Below are 8168 nucleotides of genomic sequence, written 5' to 3'. Positions count from 1 at the left end.
TTTCTTTCTTTCTTTCTTTCTTTCTTTCTTTCTTTCTTTCTTTCTTTCTTTCTTTCTTTCTTTCTTTCTTTTTTGGTATTAATTCTTTAAGTGTTTGGTAGAATTCACCTGTGAAGCCATCTGTTCCTGGAATTTTGCTTGTTGGGAGGTTTTTGATTATTGCTTTAATCTCCTTACTAGTGGTCTGTTCACATTTTCCATTTCTTCATGATTCAGTCTTGGTAGGTTGTATATTTTTGGGAATTGATCCATTTCTTCTAGGTTGTCTAATTTGTTAATAATTTAGTGTATAATTGTCTTTAGACATCTCTTATGATCCTTTATGTTAGTGTGGTAGCAGTTGCAATGTCTCTTCTTTCATTTCTAATTTTATTTATTTGAATCCTTTCTCTTTTTTTCTTGGTGAGTCTAGTTAAAGTTTTGTCTATTTTGTTTATCTTTCCAAAAAAGCATAGCTCTTAGTTTATCAATCTTTTCTATCATCTTTTTACTCTATTTTCATTTTGTTTCTACTCAGATTTTTGTTATTTCCTTCCTCCTATTAACTTTGGCCTTAATTTGTTCTTCTTTTTCTAGTTCCTTAAGGTATAAAGTTAGATTTCTAGCCACCTATTTTTTTTACCCATAAGTTAAATAATACTTCTGCAGACCTTATTTTCAAGGCAGCTCGATGACAGCATTTCAGGCCTTTTGTTGTTATTGTTTTTTTTTTCTGGTATGCTCAGGGGAGAAACTGCTGATAAAATTAAATATTATCTGCACATTTTCTGGTGTATTCCGTTTTGGTGGAAAAGGCTCATTCTTCTATCCAGCCTTTCATCCATCTGTTTTCTCAGTTTAAGAGTCAGGCTTCCTATTTCACTATTTCATCATCCTACTGGACAGCATCTATTTCTGTTTTAACAGTCTTCTTTCTTGGAAAGATCCCCTTGATGTGAAAACTAAGTCATCCCAGTTGATTTTAATCTCTCCTTTCTTCATCCCAGAAACATTTATTAGGTGGTGACCTTGTGTTAGGTATGTCCATGTGCGAAACACCATCGGTGGCCTCTGGGAGGTCGTGGGGCATACAGGCCTCAAGCCAGGAATGATGCTGCCTGGCACTTTCTGTAGGTGATATTTGTGCAATGAGCTGTGGGAGCACACAGGACTGGTCATTCACTGGGGGGACAGTGATTGCTCTACTGAGAGTGGAAATAGAGTTAATATTTTCTCCACTGTCTGAGGCCAAGTTGGATAATCCAAAAGGTTATTACATTTCTGTGGTGAGGAAGCTGGCCACTGCGTGCTTCTCTTCCCATTTGTCCTGACTGTTAATACCTGAAGAGATTTTAACATTGCTGCAAAAATGTGGTTAATAAAGAGTCATATATTATATACTAAGTACAATATGGGGTTAATCCTTGCATGTATTTGGACCCAAAGAATCAAAATTAAATGCCTAAACTTTGACCATATTTTTAGTTTTTACAACTGTCTCTTGTCTCTTGGAGATAGTGCTGGAGCAGTGCTCTGAAGATGCATACTCTGTATGGCTATTTAACATTTTAATACTGCATTTCCCAAACTTATTTGATCTTGTACCTTTTGTTCACCTAACACCTATTAACATCCATAGAACTATTTGGGAAATGCTAGTCTGGAATAACGAGTTGACTTTTTTCCTTGGGGATTTGTGTGTCTGTCTGTGTGCACTGGAGTGTGCATGCTGGGCATAGAATTGAGAAAAAAGGCTCCTATAGTGAATGCCATTTGATTAGGATGGTCTTTTAAATGTGATCTATGTTAGAGGACACACCATGGATGGAGGGAAGAGGCTCTGAAGTGAGGACATAGATTGCAGGAGTGTAGGAGAGATCTCCCTACTGATTTAGTCATAGCAGGGAATAAAACATGGAGGAAACAAATTTTTATTTTATTTTTTTTATTCTTATGTTAATCCCCATACATTACATCATTAGTTTTAGATGTAGTGTTCCATGATTCATTGTTTGTAGGAAACAAATTTTTAAAAAACCTATGTTCTCACACACTATGAAAAAGGATATGGATGCTAATCATATTATGATGATATCCTTAGTAAACACTTAAGATCAATTTTATTTTAAAATTTTGTTATCAAGACAAGACAAAATAAAATCAGTTAATTACTTCTTATTTACTAATGAATACTTTCTTTTTTAATGAATTATTTCTTTAAGTACAAAAGGTTTAATCTCTGCTTTCAGAGTTTCTGTTAACACCTTGCTCACTGTCTCTTCTAATGAAAATATCTTGTACACATGTGCTGGAGACTGAATGTTTGTCCCCAACATTTATATGTGAAATCCTAATGCCCAATGTGATGCTATTAGGAGGTGGGGCCTTTGGGAGGTGATTAGGTCATGAGGGTAGAGCCTTCATAAATAGGATTAGTGCCTTTATGCAAGAGGCCCCAGAGAAGTCCCTTGTGCCTTCTGTCTTACGAGGACACAGTAAGAAGACGGCCATTTCTGAAACAGGAAGCGGCCTCCCACCAGACACTCAACGTCCTGGTGTCTTGATCTTGGACCTCAAGCCTCCAGAACTGTGAGAAATAAACGTCTGTTGTTTATAAGTTACCTCATGTATGGTATTTTGTTATAGCAGCCTGAATGGACTGAGATAGTAAGCAGTATCTATAATTCTAATGACCCCTTTCACGAGAAACATGCATTCCATCCCCTTGAATAAACATGAGAAGTCCTTGCTTCTTTGATGGCAATGGATTGCTAGGTTATAAGGCTTACACCACCATTCTCTGTTCCATCTTGTAAATGTGCTTCCATTTTTCTGGGGAGGTTTCCCTTGGAGGTTCAAAGTTGGAGGCCTCCTTTTGTTCTAGATATATTCATGCCAGATGTTAGTCAGACAAGATCGTCTTACCATTGCTCACTAATTCCTTTTTGTTTATATGAAAATGGAGTTAAGTAAATATATTCCAACTTCTGTGTCATATGTTTTTTTCTAAGTTATCTTTAGAAATGGAAACTGTTGAGAAAAACATAAAGCCAATCAAATGACAAGTCACCTTTATTATACAAAGTGAGTGTGGTGAAGAATGAATGGCAAATAAACCAGCAGCTTGGGCTGATTTGACAGATAGAGAATAGTTCTCTAAAGATTTTATGGTCTTTGGAGTGTGCTACAGTATGTTGTAATCCTGAAGATTTTTTTTAAATCCACAAAAGCCAAATAGTCATTTCCGGAGACTTTGTCAGTTGAGTGCAATAATATGCATTTTTTAGAAGATAAATAATTTTATAGAGCTCAGGCATTTTATCATTATAATTGCTGTCAGAAATATATGCAGCAATATTTGTGTTCACATACATCTAACTAGAAAGAGGCTACCTCTTTTGCCACAATGGTCTCATAGCTTCTCTATATTGAAGTGGTTAGGAAAGTGTTTGAGGTTCACCTGATCTGAAACATCTCCTGATTGTTATGAAGTCAGAAGTGGAAGGGACGTTAATGGATTATATCCCCCAATAGGGCATTTCTTTCATGAGTCCAATTAAAGAGATTTATAAAGTATATAAAAGTTGCCTATTTGATACACAGAAGATAATAAACATAATAAAATCATTTTCATGCTGGGACATGTCAGGAGCAAGCATTAGTCTAGAGGGGCACTCTGATACAGTGGACTGTCTGGGAAGGGATGCCTTATGGAAAGGGACCTTGACCACCTGAATCAGCTGCGTGGTGATTGGCCTTGGAGAGCCTTTCAGTTGTACAGGTGAGTCATACATTTTTATGGTCACTAGATGGCAGTATAACACCAATTAAAAAGCTAGTAAAATCATTTTTCTAACTTCAAAGCAAGTTTATTTTTATGCTATGATAGTTTAAAGAAAACTCTCAAGAGAGAGGTAATTGTGTACAAACAGCAAAAAAAAGTATACAGATTATTTTTTAAAAATAAAAGTGCAAAACCAGGTTACTCTTAAGAGTGAAAAATTGTTTTATTTCTCTTCTTTTAGCCCTCAAACAATTCAGGTTTGTAACTTGGTTTTTCTATTTGAAATAACCTGACATAATCTTGTAACACTCTTCTTTCTTATTCCCAGAAGTTTTGATACCTCCAAGATACAAGCCTTTGGAGAAAGATGATACTGTTTTAGTCATCACAAAGAAACAAAGAAAAAAACCCCCTGCACCCCAACCCAAACAATCCCCTACACATAAACAATGCTACTCAACTGTACTTACGTATAACCATCTGCATACTTGCCTTACATATCTTGTTACCTACTGGGTTCTCATCAAGGTGTTCAGTCTCTTCCTAACATACATAGAAACCGGGGCACCTGGGTGGCTCAGTCAGTTGAGTGTCTGCTTTCGGCTCAGGTCATGATTCCAGGGTCCTGGGATCGAGGCCCGCATCAGGCTCCCTGCTCAGCTGGGGGCTTGCTTCTCACTTTCCCTCTGCCTGCCAATTTTCCTGCTTGTGTTCTCTCTCTCTCTCTCTCTGTCAAATAAATAAATAAAATCTAAAAAAAAATACATAGAAACCCTCTATTGTCTCACCAAGGCCCTTCTTGGAGTCGGTGATCTGTTTGTAATACAGTCAGGAACATGGAGACTGCACAGAACTAATGCTAACTGCTGCCTCGTCCTGTTCATTAATTCAACAAATACTAGTCAGCATCTACTAAGTAACGGGCTGTCTGTTAACTGCTGGGCATGAAGACACAGTCTCAGACCTCATATTACCTATAAACTAGCAGAGGAGAGAGACATTAAGTAAACAAGCTCACAATTAGCAAAAGCAATTATAACTATGAGAAAGGTTACAAAAAGATGCAATGCTAAGTGATCATATAACGGGTGGTCTGATTTGATTCACTCAACAAATACATGTTGACTGCTTACTCAGTGCCTGGCACTGTTCTTCATGCTTGGGATTCATTAGTGAACTAAACAGAAAAAGATTCATGTCTACGTGGCAAAATTTTTTTTTGTTGTTGAGGGACATAGATAACAAACAAAATAAGGTAACTTTATAGTACACTGGAAGGTAAGTGTTATGGAGAAATATATAGCAGGGAAAAGAAAAAAGCACTGAGGAGGAATCTACAAATTTGAATAGTGCAGTCATAGAGAGCCTTACTAACACGGTGACATAGGCTGAAAGCTTGAAAGAAATGAGGGAAAGAGCTGTAGGCAGAGGGTAGCAAGTGCAAAGGTCCTGGAGCAGACACATATCTGGTGAGTTCAAGGAACTGCACAGAGGCTAACATGGCTGGAAGGGAACGTACACTGGTTTAGAGGACTTGGTCAGAGGTAATGAACAGAAGATCATGTTGGGTCTTGGAAGCCATTGTAATATTGACTTAGACCGAGCCAGGGAGCAATGGAGGGTTTTTAGCAGAGATAAAACATCATCTTATTTATGAGATCATTCTGGCTGTTAAAAGACCTTTTGGGGGGGCAAACAGGGAAGGCAGGAGACCAACAATCCAGGAGAAGATAATAGTAGGTTGGACCTGGTTGGTAGTAGTGGGGGTATAAAGAAGTGGTAGCAGTCAGTCAGGCTGGATTTTGAAGGTAGAGCCAACAGGATTTCCTGATAAATTAGATTCAATTTAAAGAGATAAAGACAGGACTTGTGGATGGCTGCCAGGCATTTGGTCTGACCAACTCAAGGGTAGAGGAGATACTGATTGAGCTGAGGAAGGCTGAGAGTGGAGCAGCTTTTGGGGCAAAGACCAGGAGTTCAATTTAGGACACATCAAGCTTGGAGTGTTCATTAGTCATCTGAAAATTAATGTTTTGTTTCATTTGGTCTGGGTTGGACGTATACATTTGGGAACTGACATTTAAATGGTCCTGAAACCTACAAGGCTTGATCAATGAATGAGAGACTTAGTCAGGGATGTGTGAGGTCTTCTCTGAAAGAGTGCCATTCCAGCAGGGATCCGAAGGATGAGTAAGTTAGCTGCATGGACAGTGGGAGGAAGAACTCTCACGCCTCAATGGTACCACTGATCCACTAATCCACTGATGCAGTGAAAAATGGAGGCACAGTCTATTTTTTTTTTTAAAGACTTTACTTATTTATTTGAGAGAGAGAGAGTGAGAGAGTACACGAGAGGGGGTAGGGCCAGAGGGAGAAGCAGACTTCCCACTGAGCAGGGACTCCGATGCGGGACTTGATCCCGGGACTCAAGGATCATGACCTGAGCCAAAGGCAGTTGCTTAACCAACTGAGCCACCCAGGCGCCCTTGGAGGCACAGTCTAATTATAGAGACTCTTTATTAGATACCGGACAAGATCATTGGGCTAAGAAGGTAGCTTTCTTTTAATAGTTCTGTGAACTCTCAGATGCAATTATTAAAGTAGGTGGAAGCCTAGACTATTTCCTGATAGCGTCTAAAAAATCCCAAATAAAAATGAGGTGTGATCTTTATCATTGAACACGACTTTGTGATACCTGTGTTGACGCAGTAGAGTTCTTAGGGTACTTGTCACCAAGTGGTAACAGCATACACTGTCTCCCTCATTTGGAACAAAAGCATTCTGGGAACTTAATGTGTGGTTGACACAGTGGGTAAGCAGGGAGGCAATAGTCCTGGAGAGCATGGGCCCTTGTGCCAGACTGCCTCGGATTGAGATCTGGGGCTGCCACTTAATTAGCTGTGCAGCTTTAAGCAGGTGGTTTAAACTTTTTGTGCTTTAATTTCTGCCTTAGTAAAACAAACAGAAAGCTAGTTTTGCCATGAGGATCCAATGAGAATATGGTAACTTATTCAAAGTGCTTGGAACATAGTCAGGTTTCAGTAATAGTGGGTAATTACACTTTTTATGGCTGTGAATCACCACAGAATTGGTTTTAAAGATGGGGAATGCAGAAGCAGTCAGATATATGTCTGGTTGGGAAAAATGACCATATTGGGTAATAAAATACCTATTTGCTATTTATCATTTATCATTTGACCTAGAGCCTCAAAGAGAAAGACTGAAAAATAGTGGCAGACGTTTACTACATTTACTTATCACCACAGTGCAGTCCATGTATCATCTTACTTTATCTTTACCATCCTGGGTGGTTGGCAGAATTTACCCTGTTTTGCAGATCAGGAAACTGAGGCCTGGAGCCTTAACTAAGGGTGCAAACCTAGTGAGTGGTAGATCCAGGATGTGAAAGAAGTTGTCATCTTTCAAGTTCTTCAAACCGCTCTCCTTGCTTTCACCTGCTACAGAGGCTATTGCTTGGGCAGATCACACCTGAAGTCTATTGCTCAGAATTCAAGGCTTTAACACAGCCATTCACCTTTGAGGAGTAGGAAGAAGAGAACCACATGAAGAACATGCCTGTTTTCTTGTTCTTTCAAATGTTAATCTCGATGGATACACTACTTTTTTTTTTGTTTCTTCTTCTTCTTCTTCTTCTTCTTCTTCTTCTTCTTCTTCTTCTTCTTCTTCTTTTCTTCTTCTTCTTCTTCTTCTTCTTCTTTTCTTCTTCTTCTTCTTCTTCTTTCTTCTTCTTTCTTCTTCTTCTTCTTTCTTCTTCTTTCTTCTTCATTCTTCTTCTTCTTCTTCTTCTTCTCCTTCTCCTTCTCCTCCTCCACCTTCTTCTTCCTCTTCTTCTTTTTCTTCTCTCTTCTTCTTCTTCTTTCTTTCCCTCCTCCTCCTCCTTCTCCTTCTTCTCCTTCCCCTTCTTCTTCTTCTTGAGGAAAACAAGGTAATTATGTTTTCATATTTGTTTCCATAAAGATTTTGAAACTTGGGCAATTCTGGATTTCTAAACACAGACAAATCCTTAAAATTGCTAAGATATGAGAACTCAGCTGACTATTTGGCTGGAGCCATTAAGATGAGCTCAGAGATGGCTGGAGGAGCTGAACCAGATCCTTCCTTCTCTGCTTCACTCATACAGCCAGTCCTGTTATTTGCATACCAGGGTGGTATTGAATAAAGGCAGGAGGAACTCTTTTAACATTATATTTCAGAAAGGTTGGCTTGGGATGTAATCTATATAGCTCCACTGGACTTCTGTATTATTATTTTCTACAAATGCTATTAGGCCTATTCTGAAACCAGCCAAAAGTCGCATCTCTGAGCCCTCCCAGGCATTGCTGGAACCTGCTTTAAAGTAGGCTCTGCTGATGTTACTACATGTAGGAGTGAAATGTTTGTACAC

Source organism: Mirounga leonina, unplaced genomic scaffold, assembly GCF_011800145.1.
Source record: "Mirounga leonina isolate KUSES-001 unplaced genomic scaffold, KU_Mleo_1.0 Mir_176, whole genome shotgun sequence".
Classification (NCBI taxonomy): domain Eukaryota; kingdom Metazoa; phylum Chordata; class Mammalia; order Carnivora; family Phocidae; genus Mirounga; species Mirounga leonina.
The sequence above is the reverse complement of the archived record's forward strand: the minus strand, read 5'-3'. Positions refer to the sequence as shown.